Genomic DNA, 19,670 nt, shown 5'->3' on the forward strand with positions numbered 1-19,670 from the left:
CATGTGTTACATTCCATTGAATTATCCAAACCTCCCTGTGGGGTGGATAGTAGCAGTGTCCCCACTTTACAGATGTGAAGACGCAGACTGAGAGTGTTTTGTAACATGCCCAAGAGCGTGTTGCAAGGACATGAAGGTTTTGAGAGTAAATCAGAATTCAAGCACAGATGCGCTCAACTCCAAAACCCATGTGGCCAGAGACCAACGAAGAGACCAAAAGGAGCAGGGTCTCGTTCCTGTCTCAGCTAGCTGTTTTGTCCACTTGCTCTTACCCCTTGACATCTGCATGCGGGATGAAGGACCAAACAAATAAATGAAGAGCGAGATGGAGATGAGTATGCAGAGTGGAAAAGTAACACTTTGGTTTATTTGCATTAGTTTCTGGAAGCTACCAAGTCTTGTTACAGGCCTGTGCATGGGTAGCTTTCTCTGCTGACAGTCATCCTCCCCTAGTTGCTAGTCTAGCTTGGACTCTAAAGTCTCGGCTTACATAACACCTCTTCCAGGAAGCCCTCCTGCAGCACCCACCCCTTCCACCAGGGAGCCTCAGCTGCCTACCTCATTCCCCTATTACAGCACTCCATGTGTCCCTCCAAACCACTCTCCCTCTCATCTAAGCTCGGTAACACAGGATGCGGTCTGTTCTCCATAGCATCCTTGGCACCTAAGCCTGTGCCTGCCACGCTGTGGGTGCTCAATAAATATTTGTTTAGGGAATAAATTATAAATCCGCTTGCTTTGCTAGAGAAAACTTCTATGTCACTGCCGCTTCAAAATCACATGCTTTCACTCCCCATCACTTCTGTGCTCTTTGTTCAAAGAAATGAAAGTTTGATAGTGGTTTGCATTGCCAACGCTTAAGGATGTGCTGATGCCACTGTGCTTTTCCGATCAGCTAACAAGCATCCCTGAGCATCCATAGTAAGCAGGAGGGAGGCACGATGTCACCTGTGTTACCCCACGTGGGCTCCCTCCGCTGCGTTCCCAGCATCACTGAGGCACCCCCCGACCCGACTCAACCAGATTAAAAGAGGATCAGAGCCTCCCCTGAGCAGCCAGGCAGCAGTGAGTGGAGGTAGAAGCTGACTTTGTCTCCTTCCCTCGTGGGCCACCAGAAGCACAAACTCGGCACTGGGCCCCTGGGACCCAGCTGCTGCCCGAGCAGCCAGGTTCATTACAGAAGCTCCAGTTGCTCTGATTCAAACTCAGAGGCAGGCCCAGGCTCTGCGGTGCTGGTCCTGGAGATTAATGATTTTAATTTGATCTGAGGCATTCGTACGATGCTTCAAGTGTCCTAATCCGGGCTGTCGCTCGGTGAGCAGTCATAGAATCAAAGGCAGCCCTCAGAGATGGCTGCAATTTTCATGGTGGGGTTGTTCTCAGCTCTGGCTCTGAACTCATCTTCTTGAAAACAGCTGAAAAGCCAACTGCCCTCTATATGATGACCGTGATGATGCTTTTTCAAGTACAGCTGTCATTCTGCAGTTGGAGGGGGAGCCCGTACATGCCGTTCTGGCCTCCACACCTTTTTCCACAACTCATTCTCCATTCCCTGCTTCCTCAGGCTCATTGGGAATGCTCCCACTCTCTCATCTTTTGAATCCCTACCACCCCAAGTTCCTTTTGGGCCCCATCTCCTCTGGGAATATGCACCTGACAGCTTCACCCCCAGAGACCACATCCTCCTCCCGCCTAAAACAAACTGTGTGTGCAACATTAAGTTTGTTTCTTAAACGCATACTTAGTGAACAACACAAAACTATACATTTTATATCTTATCTCCCCAACTAGAATGCAAGATCCAAGCCTCAAACACCTTTATGTCCCTCCCGGAGCCTTGAAATCACTAGGTATTCAACAGCTATTGAGAAAGGCTTTTTTTTTTTAATGAGAAAAAATTTTGCAGACATCCTGTTTAATTGACACCTAACATGTATGCAAACCGAAACCATAATTAAGTACAAACCTAATGTGACCCTAACTGCAAAACACTGAGCATGATGTGTGTGTGTGTGTGTGTGTGTGTGTGTGTGTGTGTTGACTTGTGTGTACACACTAATCAGAACATTAGTGGTGCCTTCAAAATCTGAACGCAAGGGCTGGGGCCACTCTGGCAGAGACATCTCTGCATTTCCTTTGGAATAACCAACCATGAGTTTGGAAAACCACCCCACGTTACCTTGACGATTTTTCCCATCTAAAACCCCTTCCCAGAGGCTCTTGGGTAATCTGTTTCTTGTCAGAATCCTGTGAACACGTGCTTGTCAGTACCAAAGGTGCAACAAGGGCTTGATCCACTTGCTGCTTTCATCTGTAACACCACACACTGCTTTCACCCAGTCGCTCTGAAACACCCACTGTCCATGAAAGCTCTCACCATACAATGCTGTATGTATGCTGCTACCGGTTGGAGTTCTCAACCAGTGTGCTTCCCACACCACTGACCTGTATTATTAATTCAAGGGGAAGGGATGGTAGATGTGCATTTCACACACCTGCAGCGGAACGCATATCTACATCTTAGCTGTAGTCTGGAAGACCATTTAAGGCTATCTAGAATTGCCTCATTAATAGATGCTGCCAGAAATAGATGGAATGGCTGATGTATTTACCCAATGACCAATTGAATCTTTATGGAAAAAGCCGTACTTGTGAAGTCAGGAACATGCAAATTAGGCATCTGTTTTCTCTCTTGCTCCCAAGGCTAATATTTATTTTTGTTGGTCTTTTGTACTTCTACATTTTTTCAGGGAAAGGTGGAAACATTCCACATAAACACATGATTCCAGAACTTTTTTAAAAAAATAAATTAAGATAATGAACCAACAAAAATAACCAAGTTGAAACCAGGTGTAGCAAACTACATTTTACAAAAATGGTGGCAAGGGTATCTTTTATCCTACAAGGTCTTCTACAATGTGACCTTATATCCCTGTCATCTAGAAGTAACATCTGTGTCCTTGGTCCTTGTTGGATGGGCTCATGGGTCTCTTGTCAGCAATAGGGTATGGCAGAAGCAAAAAGGCAACCCAGCTCCTGCCTTGTCCAGTGAAATGCCTGTACTTGGAGCCCTGAGCTGCAATGTAAGAAGCCACCCCGGAGTAGCCAGTCTGTGAGGAGGCCCCAGCCACCGGGAGAAGCCACGGACGCCACTGGCAGTCCTAGTCTTCCTACTCCAGGCACCGGACGTGGAAGTGTGAGAGTCCTGAGGACGTCCCGGCACCTGGCAATAGACTCCGCCCCTGTCGAGGCCCCCAACATCATCAAGCAGACTCAAGTTGTTCCCACTGTGTGCCCTTTGGGGATTTCTGACCCACAGAATCCATAAGCTTCATCAAATGGTCACTGTTTCACTCCACGAAATGTGGTCTGGTCCACTATGGAGCGGAAGAAACCAGTACACTTAGTAAGACTCGCTTAACATCAAGATTTTCCGCACTGACCTGGGAGGTACTTAGGTCCCTTCTATAGCCCAAGAGACCTCAGAAAAAGCAAACATCATATAACTGCAGAATCACTGTGCTGTTCTAGAAGTCAAAAAGCATGCCTTCTAGGGCCCCTGGGTGGCTCGGTCAGTTGAATGTCCGACTTCAGCTCAGGTCATGATCTTGCGGTTGAGTTCAAGCCCCGTGTCAGGCTCTGTGCTGACACCTCAGAGCCTGGAACCTGCTTCAGATTGTGTGTGTGTGTGTGTGTGTGTGTGTGTGTGTGTGTGTGTCTGTCTCTGTCCCTCCTCTGCTCATGCACTGTCTCTCTCTCTCTCTCTCTCTCTGTCTCAAAAATAAATATTTTTTAAAAAGCATGCCTTCTGATTCTAGCTCTGTCACTAAAGAGATTCGTCACACTGAGAGCAATAATATCTGCATGACGCTTTCACTTCTACCGACATCCTTTCACATTTATAACTTAATTTCTCATCCCCCAACCCTCGTGAGTAGAGCGTGTGTTCATCTCCTTCAACCTCACTTTCCAGACTGTAAAATGAAGACAAGGTCTGTTTTCACTACTCTGTAAGGCTTTTGTAAAGCTCAAATGAGGTGTTGTAAGTGAATGCACAGTTGAAGGGCAAAAAATAAGAATTTGCCAGCCAGAGACAGAAATGTCGGTACACACATGACATGGTGATCGCTGTTAAGCTTAGAGTCCGGAGGTAGGCAGATACAGGTTCTTATATAGATTTCATATTCTTGCTACCCTGGAATAAATAAACTTGAATTTAAAAAAAGAACAACTCAAACCTGGAAGGAGATGCTTCCATTTCCTGCCAAATAATTCACAGAGACCACTGGATTCAGTCCATCCGTTTCCATTTCATCCATGGGATCCTTTGAATTGGATTGCAGGCAGAGGCCCATGTCTCATGTGCATCTCCGGCAGCCAGACTGTGTTCACCTGGACCACGTCCCCAGTGGCAGCTTGCAAAGACCATGGCACCTGGTAGTACCTGCGTGTGCAGGAGGCAATGTGAGGGGAGAGAGCAAAAGTGGATAAATTGGACAAAACAAATGCTAGTGATAAATCTCGCAGGCACCTCTTCATCTCCCACAAGGCCTCTTTTTGGAACAAAGCTAAAGGGCTGACATGGTTCCAGGCGCCTGGGGGGCTCAATCGGTTAAGCATCCAACTTCAGCTCAGGTCATGATCTCACAGTTCATGAGTTCAAGCCCCACATCGGACTCTGTGCTGACGGCTCGGAGCCTGGAGCCTTCATTGGATTCTGTGTCTCCCTCTCTCTCTGTCTCTCTGACCCTCCTCCACTCATGCTCTGTTTCTCTCACTCACCCTCTCTCTCAAAGATAAACATTAAAAAATTTTTTCTAAAGAGCTGACATGTTTCATGCCAACAAAGGGACTCATCTCTAAGATCAGAAAGGATGGTCAAAGAGGAACGTGAATAGCCTGAGGCATTGAACTCACCTTTGGGTCCCATGGCTCCACTCAGAGAGAGCGGAGAACACTGTGCCAGGAGTCTGAAGACCAGGGTTACCATCCCAGGTCTGCCACTGACTAATTCTGGGTAAGTCCCTCCCTGGCAGCAGATCTATGTCTTGCCCGTTGCTATATCCCTGCTACTGGCACATGGGCATATAGAAGAGGCCCAACAAATGTTTATTCAGTGAATGAATTTCATTAATGTGATAGCTAGGGTTGGGGGTTTTGCAATTCAATAGATTAAATTCAAATTCCATCATTTGCTATTGGTTACTTGACTCTCTCTCAGTGTGCTGATCTGGAAAATAGGGATAAGAGCCATACCTGCCTGTAGCAGGTGCAGCTGACATTCTGCCCATCCCTCTCCCCTCCTCCCCTTGGCACAGCTGAGTTTCGAGCTGAAGCTGACAGCTTTCCACCTGAAACATCTGATCTCTTCCTTAGCCACTGGAGGGCTTTCTCTCGCATCAAAAGAGCCTGCTTTCCAGAGACAGATGCAACTCCAAAATCTAGAGAGTTCTGTCCCTTGACCAGCCTCTCCAGACTCTGGTCAGGCAGTTCTGACGTGTGTTCTCCAGCAGGACTGGGGTCCTGCAAGCTATTCCTTAGCAGGCCTTTCATTGGCTTTTCTACACATCTCCCTTTCCTTTCAATTAACTCAGTTGTGCTTTCCAAATGAGCTACCTGCACCCAAGTCCTTGTCTCAGAGTCTTCTTTTGGGTGTTTGGTGCTGAACTGTGTCCTCTCCAAATTTGTATGTTGAAGCCCTAGCTCCCCAGTACCTCCGAATGTGACTATATTTGGAGATAGGGCCTTTAAAGAAGAGATCAAGTTCAAATGAGGTCGTTAGAGTGGGCCCTAATGCAGTCTGACTGCTGCCCTTGTAAGAGGAAAAGACACACAGAGGAAAGACCATGAGAAACCACAGCAAGAGCGCATCCATGCACAGAGAGTGGGGCTCAGGAGAATCCAAACCTGCTAACACCTCAATCCTAGACTTCTAGAATAAGCTTCTGTTGTGAGCCCCCAGTCTGCGGTATTATGTGACAGCAGCCCCAGAAAGCTAATATGAGGGGGAGTCCAAAATAATAGACCACTTCATGGAGTCACTGTGAAGAATGAATGAGAAGACAGTATGTCTAAATTACCTAACACCTGCCTGGGGTAACTCAACACCTGTCCACTGATGCTATTGTTACTAGGGGTAGTGGTGGTGGCAGGAGCGCGCACAGTACTATCATCAAAATCACCCTCTGTGAACGTAATTGCTCTGTTCTGCTTCCTCACAGGGTATTTGGGGAGGGCCAGGAAGAGAACAGCCGGTTACATGCCTGACTTCAGCTCAGGCCATGATCTCGCAGTTCGTGAGTTCAAGCCCCACACTGGGCTCTCTGCTGTCAGCACGGAGCCCACTTCAGATGCGCTATTTCCACATTCTCTCTGTCCCTCCCCAGTTTGCACTCCCTCTGTCTCTCAAAAAAAATAAATAAAAATTTTTCAAAAAAGAAGAGAATAGATATGGAAAGATCAGGGTTTAATAATCACTCACTGTTTCCTTCAGCAAATGCATCAGCACTAACCCCAGGTGCAGGCCAGGTGCTGGAGCCACGGAGTGCAGCATCGTGGGGCCATGACTGAGGATCCTAATCGTGTGTGGCTCTTTATATTTAAATTATTTACAATCAATTAAAATTTAACGTTCACTTTCTCAGTCATATTTCAAGTGCTCAAGGGCCACAAGGGCAGTGCCTGGTGGCTACTGCATTAGAAAGCAGAGGGGCACCTGGGTGGCTCAGTTGGTTAAGCCTCTGACTTCAGTTCAGGTCATGATCTCACAGTTCGTGGGTTTGAGCCCCACGTCAGGCTCTGTGCTGATAGCTCAGAGCCTGGAATCTGTTTTGGATTCTGTGTTTCCCTCTCTGTGTGCCCCTCCCCTGCTCATGCTCTGCCTCTCTCTCTCTCTCTCTCCCTCTCTCTCTCTATCTATCTATCTATCTACCTATCTATCTCTCTCTCTCTCTTTCTCTCTCAAAAATAAACAAACATTAAAAATTTAAAAAAAAAAGCAGAAAAAAACATTCCCAGCCTCAAAGGAAGTTCTGTTGGATAGCACTAGTAGAGAGGAAAAAATAAATTCTTACTCTGAATGACTCAATCAATTATAAATGCCATCCAATCATGATGATATTTCTGGAAATATATACTCCAAAGTCCTTGCTGTGGGAGGTTGGTCTTTGCTCCCGAAGGACAGTACAGTGATTCCAGACATCCAGGTTCTGAGAATAGGCTGTTGCTATTCAAATCACTGCCACTGATAGCAAGGACATTCTTTCATTCATGTAACATTACTGGACACCTACTCTATGAAAGTCACAATGCTGGACAGCAAGGTGCATGAAGATGGCAAAGCCACAGGTTTTAGTCTCAAGAAGCTCACACCTGAAGTAGAAGGGTAAGAGATACACACAGACAGCTGCAGTTTATAGAAGATTGAGGGTAGCATCAAGTGAGAAGTGGCTGCCCTCAGGGCAGCTAGTGTGGCTGAGCCCTTAACACGTGCCAGCACAGTGCCAAGAGTTTCACATACATGCTCTCACTGCATTGGAATAATCGCCATGGTAGTTACGCACTGTTCTTATCTTCATTTTACAGAAAAATAAACTGAGGTTCTTTATTAATCTTTTTCAGGACCAATCCCAGGGTCAATACATCTTATAAGTAGTGAACCCAAGCAGCCAGACCCAAGGCCAGTCCTCTGAATCCCTCATAGTTAGGACACCAACGAGCTGGCCATTGGGGCAACATGGGCGAGACTGAAATCACGGGAAGACCCATTTGGAAAAACAAAACCTTACGCCCCCTCGCCTACAAACTTGTCTTAGAGAGAGTTTCCTCCAAAGCAGAGGAGAGCCAAGGGCTAAGGTTCAAGTGTTTTATTCGACAGAGGATCTCAGGAAGCAGGAGTGAGGGGCGTGGAAGAACAGGACAATGAAGGAGGAACAACCAGTGTCACAATGCATCACTGAGGTCACTGTCCTGAGCAACTAAGAATCTCTTCCACACCTACAGGGTATCTCTCACAGTTGTCCATTTAGACACAGGAGACTATCTGCCAACATTTATCCACCAGCTCCAAGACCTTGCTGGCCAGCCTCTGTCCTCCTCACACCCCAAGGGCATTAACAGTACCCCACTTCTAGTCTGCACGGCATGCCAACGCAAACCCCAGTGACCTCAGAGCAGACCCAAGGCAGGATGCAGAAGATACATCATACTGTGCAGGAAGACGTGCATACTGGTATCATGGAGTCTAAAATTTCTGGGGTGCTGGGTAGCTCAGTTGGTTAAGAATCCAACTTCGGCTCAGGTCATGGTCTTGCAGTTCATGGGTTCGAGCCCCGTGTTGGGCTCTGCATTGACAGATCAGAGCCTGGAGCCTCCTTCAGATTCTGTGTCTCCCTCTCTCTCTGCCCCTCCCCCACACACTCTCTGTCTCCATCTCTCAAAATAATATAATAAAAACATTAAAAAGTTAAAAAAGAAAAGAAAATGTCCCAGGCACCTGCAGTTGATTCCGAGGGAGGGGAAGGGATGTGACACAAGTGTCAGGGGTATCTACTGTATCACTCTAATATCTCCCCTTTGGACTTAACTTATTCAGTTGATTTTCCAAGCACCTATTTGTGGCCTAGACATTAGAGATGCCCAGGCCAAAGAGGACACCAGTTTTGCCCTCATGGAGCTTACAGTCCAGTTGAAACTTATTGCCGGCCAGTTTTCAAACCAGAATCTCCCCAGCGTCCACCAAAGGGCTGGGACCTATCCTCGAGAACCATCCACGGCCGGGCAAGTTCCTTTTCTGGTTACACAACTGCCTTCCCGGGAACTGGCTGTGTCCCAGCCGCTACTAAGCATTTTCCTCCCAAAGTTTAGTTGGCAGAATTTCATTACTTTAACCTCATTTCAGCTACCAAAGAACATCAGGAGCTTCTCCGCTGGGCCCAAAACATTACTCAGAAAGAAATGAACATGAGGGAGAGAGGGGAACACACACAGAAGCAGTATCATTAGGATCGTCTGTTCCTGAGCCAGGATGCCTACATTGTCATTTCATCTTTCTGCACATTTACCCAAGTCCCTTCAGTTTCACTCCAAGTTCCAAAGTTTGAAGTTTTCTTGAGAGAAGAAGGAAGACGAGAAAATCTACTTCATTAAAGTCTAAGGTTTTCACTTGAAGTGCGGCAACTTCCTTGTCTTCCTGAACTCCAGGGGTAGGATTTCTCAGGTGAAATAACTTTTCCTCAAAGAGGAGGATGAGAGGAGTCTATACAAATCATGAAAATTAAAGCATTCCTTTAGAATCCAACCTCTACTGGGTCAGAGAAACTCTAAAATTTCTTTCTAAAGAAAGCTGTGATTTGAAGGCTTCTGCAGTAAGCAATTAATGACCACTGAGATACAAGGAGATACGAGTGACAGTATCCCTCAAAGATCTGAGGAGAGACCACTGGATTTGGTCGCATCCATACTGAGAACTTCTGATCCTCATTATATTGATTTCTACAGTATGTGTCTGATAATTCCCCATTGGTCAACTTCCACTCCTGTTCCCACACCATTAGTTTGGTTAAGTCCATAATTCAGAGATTTGTGCTAAAGAGACCAAAGTTTGTAGATGAACTATGTATCCAATCAGTTTATTTTGTTCCATTGTTAAAACAGCCAATCTTTGACATCACCTTACAATGTAGGCCACTGATCAGAATGGGAGTGGATGAATCAGGGAAGCCAGTCCCCAATATAGCAAAAACCTATGTGTCACCACAGCAGGTCAGAAGCATAGCACACTGTCATCATCACAGGTGTGAATGATGGCTATCTATCTGGGTCTATCTGGGTGTGATCCAGCAAGAGCCTACATTAGGTCTGGAAAGTTCCTTCCCAATCACAGGGACAAAACTTGCCACAAGACAAAAACTTGTCAAAAGTCTATATCCACATCCATAAGGGCCACCTGATTTTTGGTTAGTGGATATTGTTGGCAACCTTTAGATGGCTCTTCAACTCAAAGAACATTCCAATCTTTTTTTTTCCATTACATCTCATTCGGAATCTAGCCCTGTGTGTTTTCCTGTAATTGCCAAACCATTTCTCCTAGCAGAAATAACTCCTCCTCAGAAGTTCCATGAAACAGCAGTAAATCTATATCCTCCTGACTATTCTTAAGAAATTTCACCTATGAGGTCAGAGAGTGTGAAGAGTTAGCCAAAATCACATAAATAGTATCCCAAATGCAATTTAAAAAAAAAAGAAATGCAGTATAAACATTAGAAAGGAAGAAAGAGAACTATCATTGTTTGCAGATGACTTAACTAGAACATCTAAGATGACTTAACTAGAACATCTAAGAGAATTTTAGGATTCAGAAGTAGCTCCATTGAAGTGGTCAAAGGGAACATCAGCACTTGAAAATCAGTAGCTTTCCAGGGCACCTGGGCGGCTCAGTTGGTTAAGCGTCTGACTCTTGATTTCCATTCAGGTCATGATTTCCTGTTTCATAGTATCGAGCCCTGCACTGACAGTACAGAGCCTGCTTGGGATTCTCTTTTCCCTTCCCTCTCTGCCCCTCCCCTGCTTTCACTAAACAAACAAACAAATATTTTTAAAAATCAGTAGCTTTCCCACACACTAATGCTATCCCATCACAAAATAGAATAGAATAAGTAGATTCTGTTTACAATAGAAATATGATTATGAAACTAGCTAAAAACAATGCTCACAAAAATGTCTAAAGCTTTATAAAGAAAATAAAAACTTTACTTAGGTACAAAGTAAGACTTAATTAGAGTCCCAGCAATTCTATTGCAAGGTATTTGTCCTAGAGAAAATAAGTATCTATGTACAGCAACTCATGTGCTATAAATTAAAAACAATCTAAATCTTCATTAGTAGATGATTAATTAAATAAACTATGGAAAGATGATACTAAGAAAAAGATTGAGGACTGACAGAAAAACTACAAGATTTTTCTTACAACTAAGAAGAAACCATAAACTGTAAGATAGTTAATACAGAACAATCTCATTTATTAAATAGAATATGTACAAAACACAAAAGCATATTTTCTTTATGAATATAGGGAATGTTTGATATAGAATATTAAATGTAATGTGTATATAGTATATGTATATAATATATATAATGCTACTTTTACCTTTATCTATTTGCTTGAATAGTTCCACAATTAAGATCAAATTTATGCATTACTTACTAAAAATAGTGTATTTGCAAAAGGCAAAGAAAGACAAGAAAGACTAAGTGCAGCTTTGTACTCCTTTGGTGTCGGCTCAGGTCCCTCTTTCTCTACCATATTTCTCCTAGTCAGTACACCACCAGAGCTGAGTCCTATGATGCAGAAAATGCAATACCATGGAGCATGGAATCTTCTTCCTGAATGGTTTCTGGGGGAAGGGGCCAGGGAATGACCAAAAATACAAGTTCCTGGTGAATAGAATATCAACCAAATGAGACTGGGAAAGAATTTCCCCGGGGAGGCCCAAATCTTCCCAACTCCAGGTGTCGATCAGCCTTTTCCCCTGCTCGGGATGCCCTCTTTTCCATGTAGCCAGCAACCCTAAATACTTCTTGAGCACTTGCTTTGTGGAAAACATTGTTCCGGGGACCTTGGACAACCCAGAGAGTCTCTAGACCACAGTCCTTGTCCTCAAGGCATCTACTACTACCATTGCAATCCTGTTGGAGAGAACAGCCAGGGAGGAAGTCCAACAAAGCAAGAGTCAGCCAAGACATAGGATCAGGAAATAGGAGGGGGTGCCTGGGTGGCTGAGTTGGTTAGGTGTCCGACTTTGGCTCAGGTCATGATCTCACAGTTTGTGGGTTCGAGCCCCGCTGACGGCTCAGAGCCTGGAGCCTGCTTCAGATTCTGTCTCTCCATCTCTCTCTCTGCCCTTCTCCCCTTGCACTCTGACTCTGACACCCTCTCCCTCCCTCCCTCCCTCCCTCCCTCTCTCTCTCTCTCTCTCTCCCCCTCTCTTCCCTTCCCTCCCTCTCTCTCCTTCAAAAATAAACAAACATTAAAAAAGAAAAGATTAGGAAATAGGAGAAGTGCTGGGGCAGAGGAGGGCCAATCACTCTCACCTGTCCTCTCAGGTCTAACTCACAGAACCTTCTCCGCTTACCGCATCTGCACTCCTGCCACTTACTATAAAGCTCCCAATTCCTATTTTCCTTTTTAATATGAAGAACCAAATTTTCTAATGTGAGGCACAGTGCTCTGCACTTATTTGCATTATCCCACTCAATATTCACAACAGTGCGGTGCAATTATTTTCCCCACATCACAAATAGGGCAACTGAGGCAAGTACAATTAGGTTACCTACCCACGGTCACAAAGCTTCACGGGCTTAGCAAGAAAGGATCAACTTCTCCTTATATGGATGAGGGTAAAGAGAGACTACCATAGTCTCAGGGACACCAAGAGAGCAACAGCCTATGGGAGGCCTCCAACGGCAAAGAAAAAATCCTTGGGAAAGAACAGAAATTGCTGCTGGTCCTGAAAAACAAGGAGACCCCACGAACCAATGACTTGCTATTTCTAGGTATTAAAATTGCCCCGCAGCCATAGCAACAAGGCAGTGTGAGTGCTTACACTCCCTCCCCAGAAAAATATTTATGACTTTACTAAAGGTACATGCTCAGTGCCTCATGTAAACAGTGACAGGCACCTTGCTGTCTTCCTGAGAAAAGATGTCTTTGTTTCCCTTGTCATTTTAAGTGCACAAGTCCCATTTATTCCTCTCTTGGGGCAGAGAGAAGAAGGGATGAGAAGGAGGACGGAGTTGAGTTTCTGAGGACTGTTCTGCTTTAGAGTTTGAAGCCACTACTCCAGCAAAGCTCAGAATTACACTGAGTGTTCCCTCTCACCCTGGTCTTCTATCCCTCCACTTGGCTCTTCGTCATGTGTCACTCTACTATGACCACAATTCTAAGTACCTTTGTTCACCAAGTGACCACTGTGTAAACTGTGATGATTCACTCTACTGAGCACTGGGAAAGTGCATGATGTGTGTGTGTGTGTGTGTGTGTGTGTGTGTGTGTGTGTGCGCGCACGCACGCGCAGTGGGAGGAGGGCTATCTAGAGCTGGAGTCCATAGAATTCCATCTTGCAACAGAAAAGTATTCTAGGGAAATTGGCTAAAAAAAATTGGCTTTATTGCAAGCTGTTGGAATTCTGGTTCTGAGCACGTGAAATGGGAAATAACACATGGAATGGAAAGCAAAGGGAAAAATTGTTGGCTGAGTTTGGGATTGCAGATGAAGAAAAGGAACTGGAAATGGGTCTCAACAGACAGGAAAAAGGACATCACAAACTGACCTGGAATGAGCAAGGCTTAGAGGCAGTGGATGGGGAGCCATAGGTCAACTCAAATCAAAGCCCTAATCAGACCAGCCCATCAACATGAGAAGCATGTTTTCCAAGAAACTTTGCGCAAGGGGATGACTTTTGGCTGGAGATCATCACCAAATCCGTGTAAGGTGAGGAGACAAATCCTCATCAGCCAGGACCATCTCTGCCAATCACGCCTCACTCAGGTCCCAGGAGGAAAAGGCCAAGGGAAAATATTATATCTCTGAGATTAGAACAAGTACTAAAAATGGATTTGCTCCACGGTGGTCTCCTGCTAATTTTGCCAGCCTATACTCTGTTCCTTCTTTTTCTGGGAATTCACCTTAACTTTTGCTGGACAAAAATAAGCCTGAATGTACACATATGAACATGTCATGTGTGCATGTGTGCACGTGCATGCACGCACACACACACACACTTAGTTCACTCCAAGTTCAGCTTGACCTCATCCTCAGCTCCAGAGATGAGCATGGGCTCAGGTCTGACCAGTCAGACACTATTTTCCACTGGTCATGGGGACTGATTAAAAAATGAGCACAAGATGAATATCTCCCATTTGACTCCTAAGTCCACACTCCATCCCTCTCCACCCTGCTTTGTGCAAAAAAGGAGGAGGAAGGAGCCCAAGAGTAAGCTAAGTATTCACCTGGGTTCACTGCAACTGTCAACCAAAGGTCATAACTTCCGGCAGACAGCCCTTTCCGTTTCCAAGCCTAGGAATAATAACAAGACCTCAGTGTCCCAGAGCTCCCTGTAGTTCCCGTACACACTGCCCATATGTTCGAGAATAGTCCTTTCATTCAACTCTCCTCAAATCATCCCATTCCTACTTCCTGTTAAGACCCTGGCTGACATAGCCGTACCTGACAAGGGGAAACAAGAGCCCGCTCAAGACTCTGGGTGAGACTATTGGGAAAAAGAAGATTTTATACCAAGGGTATAATGCAAGCTAATGCTGGTGTGGGGAAAGCTGCCTAAGGATGCAGCCAGTGTGGAGGACAGCTGAGCCGGGAGGTAGGAGAGGAGGAGAGGGACTCGTTCTGACACCATTTATTCTTTGAACTCCTGAATCCAGTTGTGCAGGAAGACTGTCTACTCCCTTGACTTTTCACTACACCAGGGTTGTTGTTGTTGTTGTTGTTGTTGTTGTTGTTGTTTTTGTTTTGTCTGAGCAACTTTGAGTCCATTCTTTCGCTTGCAAATAAAATAGTCATGACTTATCCATTATCCTCACATCCATTGTGTGGTCCAGCCTGGATTGATGGGCACAGTTATCTTCAACATATGACAAGTGATTGTGATTGTACTTGTACTCAGATATCCTTGGGGAGGCATAAGCAGGCCAATGGGAAAGACAGGAAGAGACATAAAAGCTGTCAGCATCCCCATGGTTCCTAGAAATAGAACCTGGATGTCAGTGCATTATAGAGTTCTTTGCTTCCTGTTACAGAAGAGGTAAGTAAGGTCAAGAGGCATGACATGATGAAGCCAGAATTAGAACTGGGATGTGTGCCACCCAGAGCCACGTAGAGTGGAAACTATTTTTCTCTGAGCCCAAATGTCAGACATGAACAACTCACATGAGAAAGCATGTGGGGTTTGGAGCCACCACAAGAGTTAAGCCTTTGTCCTTGAAACGTCTAAAAAGCTTAGTTTTTCAGAGACAGGTTGGCCCTGTATTTCCAAAGTTGGAGGCACCAGTGGGAGAGATGAGGACACCAACATAGAAAAATGTGATGTTGATTTCCCAGGCTGAATGGCTCCAAGTCCACAGGGGGGATTTTAAGAGGCTAGGGGCATTTTAGGAGACAAAACCAAACACAATCTGATTTCATCTTGATGGCTATATCTGCCCCTGCTATCAACAGTTCAGAGAACAGAAAAATCAGTTCATTTTTCTGCTTTTGTTTTTACCAACTGGACATGTAAAAATAAACAAGATCTTCTGGCTAAGGTGAAATGTTACTTAAAACCACATGGAATATGGGATGAAATGTCACAAAGTTTTCCTTTTTTTTTCCTATATAGCATTTTAACTAGGTGAACCCCAAATCACATTTGTCAATCTCTGTTTAGAACTGGAAAATGCTTTCAGGGTCAAATATTAGAATTTTCTGGATTTGAGGCTGTAGTTCTAGAGCCTCTGCAGAAAGGTACATTGAACACATGGAAAAAATCATATGAAGCATTCACAAAATTAATATATGCTTAGAAAAGGATCCCAGCAAATTTGAAAAAGAAGTCTTCTTATATATGATAAAGCCAGTCTCCCAAAGTCCTATATCAAATATCCTTCTTAATGATTAAGTATTAAAAATATTTGCATTATGAGACATAACAAGAGACCCATTATTATGGCCTCTGTGTCACACTGCTTTTCAGAACCTAACTAAAACAATAAGACAAAGGGGAAAAGGACGAACAAAGTTAAAAAGAATGTGGCAGAACAATTATAATTTGCGGTAAATATGTTCAACCTCAAAAAATCCAAGGGAGGGGCGCCTGGATGGTTCAGTCGGGTAAGTGTCCAACTTTGGCTGAGGTCATGATCTCACGGTTCGTGGGTTCAAGCCCCGTGTCGGGCTCTGTGCTGACAGCTAGCTCAGAGCCTGGAGCCTGTCTTTGGTCTGTGTCTCCCTCTCTCTCTCTCTCTGACCCTCCCCCGCTCACACTGTCTCTCTCTGTCTCTCAAAAATAAATTTAAAAAAACATTTAAAAAATTTTTTTAATCCAAGGGAACAATGATGAAATTACTGTAACTAATGATAGAGTAGTCTTGAACACCAGCAATAACCAAATTAAAACATATTAAAAAATCAAGATAACTATATGAGTGTGTGAATATCTGCCCAAGGTGTGGGCCCACTGCCAATACTCCCTTTTACTAGCCATGGGTAACTGGTCACAATACTTAAATTCCCCAGCTGGCTCATCTGTAAAACAATTTAAAAAAAAAAATACTGAGCTCATATACTTGGGACTTCCTCAACTCACAGTATATCTATGACACTAGCATGAAGTCTGAAATACAGTAACTGTTCAATATTAGATGTTTTGTCCTTGAGGATCATTGGTCATGTGGCTCTTTGGTATGTATAAAAAGAGCTAAATAGATGCATTGAATCATTGAGGACAACATTTTGTTCAACTATCAGAGGAACTACCCACCTCATCCTCAATTAAAAGCACAACCCAATAGGGACACGTGGGTGGTTCACTTGGTTGAGCATCTGAGTTCAGCTCAGGTCATGATCTCATGGTTCATGGGTTCAAGACCCGCATCAGGCCCTGTGCTGACAGCTAGCTCAGAGACTGGATCCTGTCTTTGGATTCTGTGTCTCCCTCTCTCTCTGACCCTCCATGGCCCATGCTGTCTCTCTTCTCGCTCCCTCTCTCTCAAAAATAAATAAAACATTAAAAAAAAAAATTCAACCCAACTGCTACCAAGGAAGAAGAGGGAGATGGAAGTCATTTGGAGTTCTGTTCAATGGCCAAAGTGGGCAAAACATCAGAGACCCCTTACGCTCTCTATTTCATGTCACTCTGATGGCAATGTAATAACTTCTCTTGGAAAGGCCTTACCTACTGAGCAAGGAAGGTACTTTTTTGTGCTCTCTGTATTTATTCCATGGTATTTGAAGTCCTGTGCAAAACCCGAGGAGGGATTTTTCAGAGGTCTATGAAACGAGTGTGGTTTTAACAAGACAACTGAAAATTTGAATTTAATAAATATTTAATTATCTACAAAATTTAATATTATGCCAGCATTTTTCATAGCTAGATTTCATTAAAATTTTTTCACTTTATGTAAAAACAACATTCTGGTTAGACTTTTCTCACTGTATGACTATGAATACATATTCCAGGAATTCGTACAACTGCTCATTAATTCTAAATTGGAAGGCAAGTAGCCAAATCACTCTAAAGGCAAAAATAATTTTAAAATCCTTTCAAAAAATTTTCAACAGAGTGATACTGAAGGCTAGATATGACGTTTTTTAATTGATCTTATAGCTAAGTTACAAAAAGGAAGAGCTGGCCTAGGGTTTGGGAAGAGTTAGAACAGTTCCTAGCAAAGCAGCTCCCTTAAATTGAAAGACGTATTGGAAAGATCAAAGAGCATTCCAGGAAATGGTGGGCAGAAAGTGCAATACATACATCAGAAAAATGACAGCCACATACCTCATCCTTTACAGCTTCATTCAGAAACCAGTGCCATTACCAACTGCATTAATTCTGTGGATGGTGCTATTTTATTTGCTTTTCTCATGTCTGTCCCACTCACCAAGAAAGACAATAAAACCTCTGAGGTCAGGATTCATAACCACTGTCTCCTTTTATCTCACCTTGGGGCATGTAGCAATCACTCAGTATTTACTTCCCCAAACTGAGAACTAAAAGAAGCAAGGACTTTGGAACATACCTTAAAAAAAAAAAAAAAAAAAAAAAAAAAAAAAGATCCTTCCAAGATTGTTACTAACAACATATGAAAAGAATCTGAAACTTTGAATTGTAAAATGTGGCTGTGAAACTACATTTTCACGAATATCTATTGTTTCTTTGTTCTGTGCCTGAAAATATGTTTCTCCCTGGGATATTAGCATATAACAAATAAATCCTAAAGTACCTTATTTTCCTGCCCAAATGCAGTACTTAACTCTGGTTGATTTCTTAGCTAAAATTACTTACAGGAAGAAAAACTGCCTAAGTGTCTTTGATTATTATAGAATATCTGAGCCCTCATCAAACAGTTCCAACCGTGCGACACAAAGAAAAAACAAAACACACCTCAAATGGCATGGTATTTAAATATGATGATGCTTCACAGTTTGTTTTTGACGAGGAAAACAAGAATTATTATTACTTATATAGATTCCCACCTAAGGATTAATCTTGCTCTATGAATTTCATAACCATGGCATTTATAGCTGTGCTTTTCATAATGAAGGGAAAATCCAGTGTCAAACAAGCCATTTGCAATAGTTTCTGCACTCCCCCACCTCGGTGAGAAGGGGAGAGTCAACTGTTCCAGCTATGATTTTCTAAGATTTTTGTTGCCTAAAGAGGAATTTACCTGAGCTCCTAGAGGGAAGTAATGTGTGCTCAACAAACCCAAGTCAATGCCCTGCACCGTGACTGCCATTGTAACATTTTGTTTCCTGTTTTGTTTTGGGTTTGGGGTGGGTTTTTTTGTTGTTGTTATTTTCTTTTGCTATAAAAAGGAGTCAAGAATAGTCTCAGGCTTCTGCTGGAGAATCAGCTATAGTTTCATCACCCCTTCCGAGCACCAAACACCACCAAACAACACACACCCAACAGAATGGGAATGTTGGCAAAAGATGGAGAACTGAGGCCCCATGATCTGGGGCCTTTCAGGAAACCAGGACAAAAGAAAGAGGGGTTTGTTCTCTTAGCTAAAACCTTCCTCCTGAGCTCTGTGATCCTAAGAATAGCTTCTATTAATCAGCTTCAAATGACCTCCAAGATCTCCCAGCCCAACCCGACACTTGGGCAAACACCTGCAATTCCTCTGAGCTCAGAGGTGTCCAATCTATTCGCCACCACGGGGATTTCTCATTCTCTTCTACCTTGCTCATCCACCAAGATTTCAAAGATTGTGTTCATTAAACACACACACACACACACACACACACACACACACAGCGCTCATTACATCCAATTAATTAATTGCCACCTCTAATTAAACAGACACAGATTACCACCAAGCAGCATGTCTGAGCAGCACGAGGTAAGTGGGGATACCACACTGAGTTGGTTTAATGATAGCCCAAAATAAACAAGTCTGAGGTCCCTAGCACATGCTGTTTCAGGGAGGCTAAAGGTAGGATTCTGACTAGGTTTTCTGGAATACAGAAAACGACTTAGAAACCCTGAGTGTAGGAGCACTGCCTCAGAGTCCCCACAGAAGACCGTTCTGGGGGGTCCATCCCATAGGACTCATGTGAGCATTGTGACCTCTCCCTCATGTAGATATCCCGGTGGCTGAACCTGTGGGGATGACTGTATCTCAAGATTTTACTGAATATTAAGCATTTAGTGAAGCTTTCCAAACATTATCTGAAATGACCATCAGAGAAACTCTATGAAGAAGGGATTTCATTATTTATTCATCTACCGATTTAACAAAAATTATAGAACACTTCTAATATACAAAATGCTATCTGGGCCCCTAGGAACAGCACTGGAAAAGACAGATGAAGTCCTTGCTGACAAGAAGTACACAGTCTAGTCTGAAAATATAAACAAATACATTGAGAAACAATTGTTCAAGGAAATAAACAGGATGAT

At 43.7% G+C, this 19,670-nt stretch overlaps 1 long non-coding RNA gene across 2 annotated transcripts in view; it reads right to left on the bottom strand.

The window, feature by feature from the left end:
- LOC115285885 overlaps window positions 1-19,670 on the bottom strand; it is a 77,864-nt gene that overhangs the window by 11,762 nt on the left and 46,432 nt on the right. For both annotated transcript variants that reach the window (XR_003905734.1, XR_003905733.1), the window contains exon 2: window positions 4,239-4,444. This is a non-coding gene — a long non-coding RNA (uncharacterized LOC115285885). The remainder of the gene's footprint in view (window positions 1-4,238; window positions 4,445-19,670) is intronic.

Source organism: Suricata suricatta, chromosome 2, assembly GCF_006229205.1.
Source record: "Suricata suricatta isolate VVHF042 chromosome 2, meerkat_22Aug2017_6uvM2_HiC, whole genome shotgun sequence".
In the NCBI taxonomy this organism is placed as follows: Eukaryota; Metazoa; Chordata; class Mammalia; order Carnivora; family Herpestidae; genus Suricata; species Suricata suricatta.